Source organism: Argiope bruennichi, chromosome 3 (assembly GCF_947563725.1).
Source record: "Argiope bruennichi chromosome 3, qqArgBrue1.1, whole genome shotgun sequence".
Lineage (NCBI taxonomy): Eukaryota > Metazoa > Arthropoda > Arachnida > Araneae > Araneidae > Argiope > Argiope bruennichi.
The window spans coordinates 41824450-41840177 of NC_079153.1; the positions used below are offsets into that span (position 1 = coordinate 41824450).

The window sequence follows — 15728 nt, forward strand, 5'->3', positions numbered from 1 at the left end:
ACCCTATTTAACTGATATAAATATTATTTTCAAATTTATACTATAAATACGGTTAAAAAATATTTGAAGGGATATCAAATTTTTAGATAAAAACAGCAGATATTTACACAAAACAATATCGAAAAATAACTATAAAATTACTTATCACACCATAAGCATTTCGTTTATGTATTGAAGTTAAATAAATTTCGCATAGCAATCAATACTTATTTTTGATACAATTTACAATAATTAATTCGAAATCTCTAAAATATAACTTTTCTCCATTTCATAACTACTTCAAATGTATAGTTTTCAAAATTCAATTTAAAATATTTTCTTGTCTTAATATTATCAGGTAATTTATACTATCATTAGGTTTGCATAAACATGTGTCATTCAAACATTTCATATCATTTATATGATAAATTAAAAAAAAACAATTCAAACAGCATTAGAAATAAACTCATTAACATTAATAATAATTTTTAGCCATTCATCATGAATGAAATTGAACATATTATTTTTGATTGTAAATTTTCGCATTTCTTGTTTAAAAACATAATAAAGTTTCTTTTAGATTTTTTAAGCAGACTTTTTTTTAAAAACACTCAGTCGTTTCACTTTTTTTTTTTAATTTTTTTAGGTTCAACTTTTTATACGTTTCTTTAAAAATATAGAACTTGGTGGATGCATAATTAGTTTTTTCTTGTCGGGTTATAAATTGTACTTATCTTAATCTACCGATATATATCGAAGATGAATGCATTCTTCTATTATCAGTAATTTCAAACAACTTGCTACGACCAACTTATTAACCGGAATATTGCCTTTCCTGCCCGATAAACTATCCATACTGAATTATTAATTTAAAATTTCAATATGTTATTTTATTAGGCTGAAAAATAAGAATTTGTGCAGTCAGTCTACTATAAATTTCAAATTGCTTTTATTTATTGCTTTACGAAATAAAAGCAGAGGTTAAAATTCTAACTTAGTGCTAATGCTTAAAGAAAGCAATTTTATTATCTTAATTTTAACATCAGCAAAAGTACAAAATTTAAACGATTTGAGGAACAAAATACAATTAGCTTGAATTTCATCGCGATGATAAAAACATTTTTAGAAAATATTTATCAAATTATATATATATATATATATATATATATATATATATATATATATATATATATATATATATATATATATATATATATATATATATATATATATATATATATATATATATATATATATATATATATATATATATATATATATATATATATATATATATATAACTTTAGAATAAGGAAAACATGTACGGAAAAGAATTTTATGCTTTTGAAAATGTCGGTTTTAGAATTTTAAGACAATGTAAAAATTATTTTTGTGGAATAATATTTTCAATGGATAGAGCTTAAAGAGACGAAAAAACTTTATTTAATTTTTACATAATTTAAATTTTAATTAACTTTGAGGTTACGAAAAGTTGATAATGATCTTCTTCTTGTATTGAAGAGATGTGGACCAAATTTCATTAGTAATTTAATAAAAGAAATACAAATTTCAAACTCGAGATTTTGTCGAATCGTCATTTTTCCGAAAATCTCATGTTGGAATTATATCTTTCTGTGAACACGGTAAGTAAAAAAAGTCTTAAGTTAAACGGATGAAAGTCGGAATAATTTTTACACCAAGTACCTATATTTTTGTCAATTACGAATGAATTGACATTTTTGTCAATTACTACCTGTGAACGAAGTGCATTCACAGATAGTATGTCTGTTTGACAGTCTCAATATAATTTAACGCCATAACTTTGGTTATGTCTTTGGTTTTTATTTTTTATTTTGTATCTTTCTTGGAGTGTCAACTTCATAATTTCTGACAAGATCTGTTAAATCTGCACGATTATGCTGAGAATAAAAATGCTTAAGGTATCCGACTAGGTCGAAAGCAGGAATTGGGATGAAAATTCTATTTTTATTTTATTTATTTAGTTACTTGCAGTTTTAAAAAAATAGGTAAGTTTCTGTTTCTATTGTTATTTTGTGTTTATGTAAATTTGAAGTCAAGTTGTAACACTTTATTGACATGTAAGTGATGCTTGTTTATAAGCATTTAAAATCTTTAAATGCATTTTCTGAAGAACGCATTTTGCATAATTCTAATGTACGAGTATTGTTATATCTCAAAAAATAATCAAGATATCTTAACGAAATTTATAATTAGTGCCCGCTATGTTATACAGAATGTAAATGAAGTATTAATTTGATGTTGAATGCTGTAGAAATGGATTTGTGATTGCTTAATGTAAATGTTGTTTTAAAAAAATTCAAAAATTTCATTGATAATTTCGCACATAGCACACAAAATTTTTATGCTTGAATATAATTCTTAAATAATAGTTAGTTACACATGTAATTTTACAAAGAAAAATGCAAAATTGTAACACATTTTTACTCTAGAACAATCCCAGTTTTTGTAAATAAATGCTAAAATTTACATCAAAATACGCTTTTTCTGCAAAAGTTACATACATATTTAAATAATTTCACCTTCATTCCTTATTTTATCCTTATATTAATAATAATAAAAAAAAAACATCATATAAACGTTTATTTAAAATGTATGTTTTTTTAAATCCCCTCCGAACTAGTCGGATATCTCAAATGAAATATTTAAAGAAAATGTAATTTTTAAATACATTTGGCATAACTGATTTTGCGTATGTGCATAGGCATTACGCATATATGCTATGAAATGTTTTGTAAAACATTTAACTTTACTAAGAATAGGAATCATAGCAATTCGTGAAGAACAATTCTCTACGAACACGAACGTATGATGCCAAAGAAGAAAGAAAATCACCGGCGATTCAATTCGCCACAACTTTTCTCAAATCCCCGCGCTTCTACCTTAGTGAACGCAGGTAGGTTAGAGCTCGTCGGAAGCGCCACCTGGAGACAGGTGGTTTCGCATTCCCTATTGGGGTGTTCAAAAACGAAACCCGTATGAGTGCGTGTATGTGTGACGGAAGCGAGGCTTTCCCGGCAAGGTTAAGAGCAACACTTGGTTCCACGAGTTCATCAGCGAAACACGTTTTAATCGCACTGTTCCTGTGCAGCGTTTGACCGCATGAACTTGAACTTTTTTTTTTGACGCACTATCGGACATCGGTCAGTTGTGTTAAAATTCTACAATATTTTGTGGTGTGTTTTACCAGCCTTCTGAGAAATTTTGAAGAAAATTCCATGAATTTCCGAGAATAATTTTGGCAGCATGTGTGATTTTTATATTATCGTCTGCAATTGTTTTCGCTTAGAGAAAGAAAAAGGATTTGATGTGTATACGGCTTTATGTGACTTTTGAGGTTCGAACTCAAGTTTTTCGTGCAATATCAAAAGGACTGGACTATTCTTAATACTAAATACTGCAAAATCACGTAAGTTTATCTTTTCCGAATTTCCTTTTTAAATAATTCTAAACGAATGAAAGTTCTTCAAATACAGTTTGTATGTTTCTTAAAAATTTGTGGAATTTCTTTGCTATGAAATAGCGAATGAAATGAAAATATAAGTATACTTTCATCCAAAATAAATTTTGAATTTGAAAAAATATAATTCAATTAAATTTGTTTAATTATGTATAGAATTGGTAGACCAAAATTCCTTTAAAAGCTTATGGTGAGGCTATATTATATAGTAATAAAAATTGCCGGTATCAAACGTAATCAAAAATTTGTGGTTCAATCAAGTTTTAAAAGAGTGCTTTTTTTTTTTTCTTTCAATTTAGAATTCTTTCAGACTAAAACTTAATGCAAGTTATTGGGGCAGAAAATTTTCAATTTTGAATTTAAAATACTTGAATTTTTTCCAAGTATTATTTACTCAATTTTCTACATTTTTTCAAAAGAATTCTCCGAAGGTTTTGCCTTTTAATTTTAAATTTAGTGAGCTTAAATTTTTCGAATTATTAACCATAATGTTGTTAATATCTCGTGTATCATGAGACTGGAGGAAAATTTCTTTAAATGAACTAGAAGAATCCTTATATGACCTTATAATTGATATATTAATAAGATATGAAAATTAAATTCCTGCTTTTATCGGATTATAATAAGATTCGTAAATTGCTCTTTGAATTCCGCGTGGATTTTCTTTTTACAAATATCCAAATTTAAATAGTTATATTTAATTCTATCGTATCATTCAGGGATTTTGCTTATATTCACCTTATGATAAGATTCCAACTTTTAATAATGTTAGCTATATCTACCGAAATAGTTTTATAAAGTGAAAGCATAATTAAGATTTTAGAAAGAATGAAGATTTTTTTACAGTCTGATTTTTCTGCTTCTTTTTTATCTACTGAATTTTCTGAGCACATTTTCATCAACATTTTTTTCAATTTCATTATAAAAACTTTTTAAATTTATCTTAATTCTACAATGATATTTGAGTTTTGTGATGTATTTTTGTTCAGATAAAACGATAAAACACGCGACAAATTCTGACTTTTCTTTAATTCTTTTGGTTTTCTTTCTAGAAAAGTCTCTATTCCGAAGCTTTTATTCAAATTGGATAGCTCAGATTTGGATGCATATCTTAACATATATATTTTAAATCGATTGAATTGAGCAAAACTTTTCCATTAAATAATAAAAGTAATTTAATAATTTGGATTTTTTATACTGCTAATTACGGTAAATGTATTACGTGAAATGTATCTAATTAAATAACATGAACAATTTCAGAAAACTTTAAACACATCACTTATCTAAATAAACTTTGAACTAAATAGGATAGAGATTTTTTTTTTAATTTGCAAAAAAGAAAAAAAATTATCATACTTGTAGCTTAAATATGCCATAAAAGTGAATAATCCCAATTTAGGTTAATTTTAAGTAGAAGTATCATAAAGATAACTTGATTTTTCAAAAAAGATATTCCTAATATAGCAAAATCATGACGCATAATTAAAGTCAAAATTTTTTAGCATTGTCTCCTTTAAATCATGTGGCAGTGATTAGGATAGTTTCATATCAAAGCAGTTGTAGATAAAAAAAAAATTTAATTTCAAATTTCCCATAAATAAACCAAAAAAAGCAATTCCTTTTGTAAATAAATGTCTTCAAATAAAGCAAAAAAAAGATATGAATTATCTTATTCGTAATTTGGTATAACTGCGATCAAAAATATTTGCTCTTCTTAAAGGGAAAAATATTCTTACAACATTGAATGATGTACCTTTTTTATTTTTTATTTCTTTCATTTCAGTTTTTAATCTAAAAATTTTTTGATGAAATTGAAGGAAAATTTATGATGGGAATATTTAAAATTGCCATTTTTCTTTCATATTAGAATTTCAGATTTTGGTTAGCTAATGCTATTCATTTTAATTCTGTATTTAGTTTTATGAAAAATTCTTCATTAAATTTTATTGCATGTTTCAAGAATTCCCAAACGTTTTAATATTTTTTTTGTTTATGCTGAAACTGGGCACAATGATAAAATCGGTTTGATAAGACAGTGAAAAAATCTTGAAGGTTTTCTACGGTAACTTTCTTTCCTTTTCTCCGGTAAAAAATTTCTCTTTAGGTAATAAATTAAAAAAAAAACACTCTCATATTCTTTTATTATTATTATTATTATATAATAAGTTTTTATTAAACTAATTTATAAATTAATATAATATAAATGTTTATCCTGAATTAATTTATTAAGCTATTTTAAAAGTAGTTGGTCTATTTAAATATTCTTTGAAATACACCGAATTTTTTTTTTTTTTGCTACCCTGTAATTCTGAAATTCAATTCTTTTTGAATAATCCTAATAAATTTGGAAGTAAATAAGCAAAATAAAAGAGGCAAAACATAAAGATTTCGTTTAAAAAAGAATGAACGAATGATCCCTCTCATTTTTTAAATTAGATCCTTTAAAATCTTTGTTTTATCGCATAAATATAATAAGAATAATTCCATCTGATATTTTATTTTTTGAAACATGATTAAAATCTTTATACCATACTAAACATTTAACAATTAAGAACAGAGAAACACGTAACACCCTTTATTTTTACTGGTTTTGTATTTAAAAAATAAATAAAACCGATCAACCTGCATTAAAATATTCTTTAAGAACAAAAAGTACAGATACGATTGAATCTTCAAAAACTGCATGTCTTTTATTTTAAGATCATTTAAGAGCTTTTGATATCGAATCTGTTCTAAAAGTATAACTAAATATGCATTCTCTTTACCCATTACATTTTTTTTCCCTCGCTATTATAGAATTATGTTAAAAATGTTTTTTTTTCTTTTGATTTTATTTTTCCATATTTCTGATAAATTTTCTCTCCTATTTTCGGCAAATCAATTAAATTTCTTGGAAAACTGAGGATAAATTTTGCCGCAGATTAGATTTTTAAACTCAAATTTTAACCGCATGATATGATTTTCTCTTATAACTTTGCGTAAAAGATTCCTCAATCATTTATTTGGAATTATAAGATACCAAATACCATAGAAGAACTATCAAAATCCAGCCAATTTTATTCGTTTTTTATATGAATTGATTCACGAAAACGCGCCGTTAGCTAAAACCAAACGATTCCCGTTCCCGCGCTCTTGCCAGCGGGCGAAGTGAAGCGAGTTGCGGAAAGTTGACGGAAGTCGTCCCGTTAAAAGTCGCCCGATCCGTTTCGCCAGGAAGGGGAAGTACAAGAGCGAACGGGTTAAGGTGGGGGAAGGAGTGAAATACTCAAACTGGTATTTTTTCAAAACAAAAGTGAGTCGTGACCGAATCATCCAGTGAGGCACTTTGCGTGGATGTATGTATGTATGCATGTTCATGGGATACGCTGGGCTGCCTTCTTAATTTGCGCTCGCTGAGGGTCAGCCGAGAAATGTTAAACAGCACTTGGCATTCAGGTGCGATAGATGAGTAGGCGCTTAAACGGGAAGGTGATTCGGTTTGTGTCAAAGAGGTTTTGGTATTCTTCAGCTTAAAACATCCGCTTATTCTTTTTAAGAAATCGCGATTCGCTCTTGAAACATGCGTTAAATAATTTTAATAGCCGAGAAATTCATTGCTTATTTTTCCTCCTGCGCTCTACTTTGTATTTGCTTTCTTCAAAAGCAATAAAAATAATCTTCGAAGCAATAAACTTAATCTAACGAAATAAAGTGCACTTTGCTTCTAAAAATGTCCATTTCATTTACGTCAGTAACTTTATGACAAATGCTATAAAGCAATTGAACACGTATAGCCGATTGTTTTGTATTTGTGAAGAGCTACTATGATAACACAAATTTAACAAAAATATTTTTATTTTCAGAAAATTTGCTTACATTTCGGACAAAATATAGAACATAATAGTTTATAAATTTTCCTTTGTAAATAAGTTTTATCTTTCTTTATCATTAGTCATATAAGTGAACAATTTGCTTTAAAGATTGATCGTATAAAACAAGTTAATCAGCAATTAAGCGTTTAAATCCATTCGCTTTAATTGTCTTGAAAAAAGTAGTAAAATCTGAGAAGCCTTAAACTTACTGAAATTTTTATTTCGCAGTTAACTTTATTATAGAAAATCCAATAGTTTTTATCATTACTTTTTATCTGTAATATTCGAGAAAAATAAAGAGTTGTAAATGATAATACATCCTTTTATATTTATGCTCATTTTATGTAATGAATATATTTATTTCACTTGGAATATTTATCTATTCTTTAATATTAAACAATGTTAAACAGTTGAAGGTTGATCATTGAAACACCTCACTTTGAGGTTTCTGCGTGAAAAATTAAATTTTTTTTCTAGTATTTAAGCATTGTAGTGAACTTTATAATTAAATTTAAGAAAATTGATCATGAAAGCGTATATTAGTTTGTAGGATTATTGATAATGGTAATGTTATATTTTAGAATATTTCCTTATTTAAAAAAATTATTCTTTTCCCACCCTTTTAAAGCTAGCTGGAATTTTTTCTCTAGTCATGATTATGAAATGAAAAAATATCCAATAAGTTCTGGATTCATTATCGAGTTCCTAAGTATGCATAATTTATTTTCAAAGAACGTGAAAGATCGAGCTTCGTTCGACAGTTTTTTTTTTTTATTGTAAAATCGTAAATAAAATCCTATTCTCTGGCTGGTTTAAAGTTTTAAGCGAAATCGAATTGAATTGTAAACTCGGGATCAAACATGAGAAAAACGCATGGGAGCCCGAAACTCTAACCACTAATCCATCTCTGAGACGCTTATACAGGTGTCATGTGCAGCCACATGTTAGTATCTAGCAATAAAAAAAATGTATAAAATCGCATTTTTTCAGATAGTCCACATATAGAGTTAAATCTAAAAAGCAAAACCTTATTTAAATATAAAATTTGATCCAACTCGTTTGAGCGGTTTCCGAAATACACGAAATAAATAAATTTATACATACAAGAATTGCTCGTTTACAGTTATAAGATATCAGACTTACTGCTGCTTTCCAAATTTTTCTTTGATTTTATTTTTTATTGCGTAATTACTTTCAAATCATTACCTTTATATTCGTTGAATTCCTTTTAACAAATCCTTTTTAACATTAAGAATAACAATTTTCTTGAAATAGCCCAGAAGAGATAAATTTGAAAATGGCATCAAGCCTTTAAATTAAAATTAAGTACGAGATGAAGAATACAATTATTAATTTAGCTTTCAAATATAATCCAGGTAATGGCGTAACTCAGTTAGTTTCATAGCAAAAATTCCTTGGCATGTTGTGATCGTTAAACATAGTTTTAAAAATACAAAATACAAGACGGAATTTTTACAATGCTCATTTTAAACATGAACCCTTTATTCTTTTAAAGATTAAATGTTATGCAAACATGAAACCAAAAAATATATTTTAAATATTTAAATATCTTAAAAATATATAAATCTTTATATATTTTCAAAAAATATAAATATCTTTAAGAGTATTTTAAATACTTAAATAAATATTTAAAGATATTTGTTACTATTTCAAATACAAAGCAGATATTATAAACTGTAATTGAGTCTGGAATATTAAAGAAATAACTATAGTCTGCAACTACGCAGCTTTGAAATTCCCTGAAAAACCCAACAATATAAAATGCTCATAATCCTTCACATTTTCTGTTGATAGCATTGAGATTTCACGGAACAATATATCTCTCAAAATAATAATATTAACAGTTCTTATTTGCACTAAAAAACGAACTTGATTCTTTGAATACTACCAAACAAACTCCCATTAGCATTGTCTCCCGGCAAAAAGGGCTACAATTTCTATCGCCGCCAATGTCTTTTTCAAAGCTGCGATATCCAATTCATTTCACAATAAACCCTGAATCTGTTTCCTGTTATAATTCATGAATAATAAATAAGGAGATAGAGAGAAAAGAGTTCCGAGTTTAACGGGGTTAACTCGAGTTTCCAGAGTTAAGTAAATGGGCGTCAGTTCCTTTCTTGTAGCATTCTTTTATCCATATCTCATAACGTTAAGGTTATGCAAGTTCAAGGCGTTGAAAGTAAAGAAAGCAGGTTTGTTGTCTTCCGCGTTGTTTCGATACTTCTAGTAAAGGTTGAGAAAGCGGAAAAAGAAGAGATCGCTTAACCTTTTCGACGCTCTTTTCTTGTTTTGTTGTTTTCTTTTAAAGTTATCTTTCCACTTATACTTGAAACTGTTTCTCTTAGATTTAGAAGTGATTTATCAGTTGGATTTTAACGTTTTTGATGAGGTTGTTTAAAAATGTCTATCTTCAAAGTACTGTCATTTCATTGTAGATTTTGCAGTTTCTTGAGAGGGGGATTTTGGTTTTAAAGCAAACTTCAACGAGGTTTTTAAAGACTGAAAAAATACTTTCTGTTGTAATTTGTTTATAATAAAAAATTAAGGTGAATATTTATTTTAAAAATCGAACTTATCTAGTTTTTATAAACAATAATTTATATTATATTCAAAAAAGAAATTTTATTATAATTTGAAAAGAAGACTTTTTATTTCAGCTTGTTTTTTTTAAAGATAAAGGAAAATACTGTTGCGAAAACTGATTTCATAACTTTTTTTAGAAATACTACAAAGCGAACATCAAAGGAGGCTTTTATAGACTGGAAAATATACTTTCTATTGAAAATTGGTTATAATAACTAAGTTAACGCGAATATTTAATAATCGTATTTACTAAATTTACATAAATAATAATTTTATATTATATTTAAAAAAGAAGTTTTATAGCAATTTGAAAGGAATGCTTTTTAATTTAGCTTGCTTATAATAAAGAGATAAAGAAAAATACTTGTTACGAAAACCGAGCGTATTACTTTTTTAGAATTTGTATACGAAAAGGAAAGAATTTAGTTTAAAAGCGATATACTGCGAAAAATAACTTCAAATTTAAACCGAGATTTTAGATCACTTTTATTTAAATTTCATTCGTTATTAAAAACCTCTTCAGTTCTAAGACTTTATTTCATAAATCATATGAGAAAGCTATATACGTTTCTGTCTGGTAAAAATTAAAGCATTCATATTCATAGTTCTGAAGGTATCGGAAAATAACGCATACTTAGTTCTCAGTGGCGGATTTAGTTAATTTGCAATCCTAGGAAATGCACATTATGAAACCTCTCTTTTAATAACAAGATCAATTTAGTTTCACATTTCTGCGCATTTTTAAAATGTTAATGCGTTGTTTTAAATTAATCTTTTTTTACTTTACTAATTTTGTGGACATTTATTTTTGCCTGTTAAGATTCCAGAAAGTCCGGCATTTACGTTTTATGCAATATTATTCAAGCATAGATTCAATGTTTTCATAGCTGTAAATATTCTAACAGCTAAGCTGTTAGAAAACAATTAAACAGGTTACCAATGACTAATTACATAAACTTTAACATTATCCTAATATTTTATCATTCACAGAATTATGTTTCTTGCAAAGTTATTTATTTGGCTGCTAGGGAATAAAGTTTTTGAATCGACTTTCTAATGGTCCTTTCTAAGTCTAACAGCCCTAGGCTGCTGCCTAATTGGAAATTGGTCTATGCTGGTTTTTATATGAAATAAAAGGCATAAATTAAAATGTTTAAATTCAGCGTTAGATATTCAGATTCAATTATTACACATAATATTAAATAGCTTTAATTTGTATCGCTTTCTCTGAAAAATTTAATTTTTAGTTTATGATAATACAATCGAATTTAAAATAACAAATTGAATTTGCAATAGACTATTTTGAATATCGGCTGATAAGTCGAATCCCGAAATAGCGTCATCAGACATTAAAAGTAATTCGATTACTAATTAATAGATAACAATATTCTTTAATTACTTCATTTTATTTATTGTGAATTTATTCTCTTAGTAGTTTTTTTGTTCATTCAAAACAAAAGAATTCCAAAAGATTGAATTAATAGACATATTCTTATAAATATTCTTTTCCTTATTTTTCTTTCCTGTCTTCTCTCCATTCTTCCCTATATTTTCATTTATTATTTCCCAGAAATAAACAGATTTCTGTGTTTCATTAATCAAATAGATGCCTAGATGTATTACCTATAGTTTTTTTAAAGAAATTTTTTTAATGATAATTGACATTTTAAAACATCCTGCTTCATCAAATTTAATAATTCCTCATCCCAGAAATCAAACCAATTTACTCTGTTCTAATTTTTTAAAAATTATAATAAATAACCTTTGACGAATTTAAATAGAATGTAAAAAAAATTTCCTCTTATTTTATTGCAATAGATTAAAAAAATTCTAAATAATTATATATATATGTCTTGAGAATTTTATGTTAACTTTGAAATATGTCTTGAGAATTTTATGTTAACTTTGATGAAATGGTGAATAGGTCATTTATTTTCCAAAGGGAAAAGAAAGAATACTTCACCACACAAAATATTTCCTAAATTGGCAGTTTTTTCTAAAATTAGAATGAAAGTTTAAAAAAATGTTAAGTTTATATATTTACTAACTTGCAAGTAATAATGAATATGCATTTTTTGTGCGTAAATCTTTTATATATGTTTCAGACTTGCATAATTTCATAACAGAAGTTAAAAATTTATGTGGCATTCATAATAAACATTACAAACTTTATGATTGTTAGAAAAATCCCATTGACTTAATTGTAAATTAAAGGCTTTTTCATTCTAAAAATAGTTTATTGAACTGTTTGGGAACAATTTTTTCCAAGATTGGTAAAGAATCCTTAATTCCTTTTACAAAAATATTGAATCAACGAATAATTATAAATACGATTCTTTACAGATTTTTATCAGGAGATTGAAAAAATGTTATATCTTGATTGAAATTAGCAAATCTTTAGAAAATTAGCAAAATATTAAATTAGCCTCTCTTGATTAAAATTAGAAATTTTATCTCTTGGATTGAAATTAGCAATTTTTTTTTCATTTCATGACATCTATTTAAGCATTTAGTATTTTTAAAAAAATTATTAAGTACTTTATCAAATCTAAAATTCGACTTTCTTTAACCGCGTCATAACATCAGTTGTCAAAAACGCAAGGAAACCCTGCTTTAATATATAATCTTGCTTTAAACCTTTTTTTAAATGTTACTACAAATTCATTAATTTTTAGAAGTATGTTTTGCAAATATTTTGTCAAAAATAATTGGTTTATTCTTAAGGATACCATCCAGAAAACTATACAGCAAAACATTATATTCATGTTTTAAATGAGATAAACTCCAAATTTGTTTTCGGAATCATTAAAAATAACTGGATACATTAAACTCCTTCGGACTGATTAAAACTGATTCGAAAATACTTTCCAAAGGGTTAAAGATTTTAACAATAAATGAAACACATGATATGATTCAAGTAAACAAATTTACATATCATTCATAATTAAACTTTACAATGATTTTAAATAAACACCAAGTTTTTTGCTTCTACCATATTATCATAGATTTTCAAAGAGAGATGGACATTCTTATGCAGTGTTGTAAGGAGATGAATGTAACGACTGCGTCAGGTTGGTCAAGGTCTGCAAACCACATATTATGATTCTATGCTTATAATTTGATTCGAATACATCGAATAGTATAGCCTCAGAGAACTAAATAAGTTGAACAAAATTGGAAAATTAAATATTTGTAATTGAATAATATATATATATATATATATATATATATATATATATATATATATATATATATATATATATATATATATATATATATATATATATATATATTCTCAATATATTTTATAATTCTATGAAAGGACAGATAGCAAATTATGCTCATACAACTTAATAATAAATCTGCGTGAACATAAGCTTGCTTTACAGTAACCGCTTCCTATTATTTCGCATTTCTGTAAATTAGCTTTTACTGCGCAGTTATTGTCCTTGGGAAGTAAATTACTTTGGCAAAGATCATCTTGATCATCAAGCCAGTTTCAATCAGATGACAATCATTTTCGTAAAAATAAACATCATGACTCAATGATGAAGTTATAAACATTGCTTCTTATTCGACTCATCGCAACAACAGTTGTTTAGTTTAATTTAATTTATTGTAATGTAAATAAGATGTTTTCCTTTTGAATATATTGAATGAGAGATGATTAAGTGGTTTATGGTTTTGCTGAGCTTTGTTTCTTTTCAAATTTTCACAATTGATTATTTTCTAAAAAAATTGTATTTTTCGCTTTATTTTCGTATATTAATGTGTAAACTTTGAATAGATGTTTATAAAGTTCTCAATATACTTGAAAATTCAGAAAAATCATGAAATATTTCTTTTGAAATTTATTACTCTCTCTCTGTTCTATAATAATAGTAGCAGTTGATTAATTTGTCTTAAAATAATAGTAACAAAAGAAAATAAATGTAAAACGCAGAATTCATCATCAAAAAACTATATTAAATTGAATAATAAATTAAAAAATAATTCTTACTTTTTATTTTGAGTGTTCAGATAGTTTTGGGATTTTTCAATCATTTACTTACTGTATTTTAAACATCCAGGTGGGATACCTTAGCTTACCTATTCTTTTTATGTAAGAGATGGTTTGATGGTCTTTAAACTCGTTTTATGAATTTTCTTATTTTTCAAAATTCGAAATAATGTAGATTTCTGAACTTCAATGAGCTAATAATGTTGAGAGGAACAATGAGCTTCTGTTGAGAAGAATATGCCTCAGAGTTTCAAGTACTTTTCCTCCATTATCTTTGCATTTACGTCCATCGATTTGTTTTTCCAAAGAATCAACATTAGCGTAAAATTCACCTTGGCAATTGATTATAGGAGTACGTTTCCAAATTTTTATGCTGCCAATCCAATGTGCTTGTATTGTTTTTTCAGCTATTACAATTGTATCTCTCTGCCGCTTTCTTTTCGTTTTCCTTTTAATGTATCAACAATTGTATAATCGCAACTCAATTTTTATTTGAAAACTCTCTTTTTATCCTCTTACTTTTGCCATGGATTGATAAACTAAAATAAAACAATTGATCTCGATCGCCGAATGAAATTGGAAAAATAAGTATAATTTGTAACAATTAAGTTCGTATAGTTTTCAGTAATTCGTTGTTCATATTAAAGATAATCGTATTTCAAATATTAATTCGATGAAGCTTTCAATAAATATTTCTACAGAAAAAAAAACATTCGAATTTTACAATTAAGAAAATTACATAAATAATTGCAAATAAGAAAATTAATTTATTTAAATATTTCATTTTTCCAATCATGATTAGAATTCAATAGTTAGAGAATTCAGAAAATAACCGACATTATAATGCATTGTTAAAGAACAAATTGCAGACATTTTTAAAATAAAGGTAAATTTACTATTTGGGATTTTACGCTTTTAAGGAATATTATTAGAGAATTTCAAAAAGAAGTATTCCTTAAAATGCCATTGAAATATTAAATACCCAATTTTAAATGATGTCACACTCATTCTGATTATTCATACAAATATTTTAAATGACTGTTATATTTTCAAAAAATTGATTTAAATGTTCAAAAATACCATTAAAATGCTATAAAAATCGGAACAATTCTTAAGAATCTTCCAATCAAAATGGTGCGACATTCATTCTAAATTTTTTCATTGTTCATACAAATCTTTTAAATGACTGCTATGCAAAATATTTTCAAAAAATTGATTTACATGTTTGTAAATACCATTAAAATGCTAAAAAAATCGGAACAATTCTTAAGAATCTTCCAATCAAAATGGTGCGACATTCATTCTAAATTTTTTCATTGTTCATACAAATCTTTTAAATGGCTGCTATGCAAAATATTTTCAAAAAATTGATTTAAATGTTCGTAAATACCATTAAAATGCTAAAAAAATCGGAACAATTCTTAAGAATCTTCCAATCAAAATGGTGCGGCATTCATTCTAAATTTTTTCATTGTTCATACAAATCTTTTAAATGACTGCTATGCAAAATATTTTCAAAAAATTGATTTAAATGTTTGTAAATACCATTAAAATGCTAAAAAAATTGGAACAATTCTTAAGAATCTTCCAATCAAAATGGTGCGACATTCATTCTAAATTTTTTCATTGTTCATACAAATCTTTTAAATGACTGCTATGCAAAATATTTTCAAAAAATTGATTTCAATGTTTGTAAATACCATTAAAATGCTAAAAAAATTGGAACAATTCTTAAGAATCTTCCAATCAAAATGGTGCGACATTCATTCTAAATTTTTTCATTGTTCATACAAAT

General features: G+C 26.2%; 1 protein-coding gene across 3 annotated transcripts in view; it reads left to right on the forward strand.

Moving 5' to 3' along the window:
* Positions 1-3069: 3069 nt before the first annotated feature.
* Positions 3070-15728, forward strand: part of LOC129962509 (PR domain zinc finger protein 1-like) — an 83297-nt gene continuing 70638 nt past the window's right edge. For all 3 annotated transcript variants that reach the window (XM_056076254.1, XM_056076255.1, XM_056076253.1), the window contains exon 1: positions 3070-3427. The gene's annotated coding sequence lies outside the window, so the exon portion shown is untranslated. The remainder of the gene's footprint in view (positions 3428-15728) is intronic.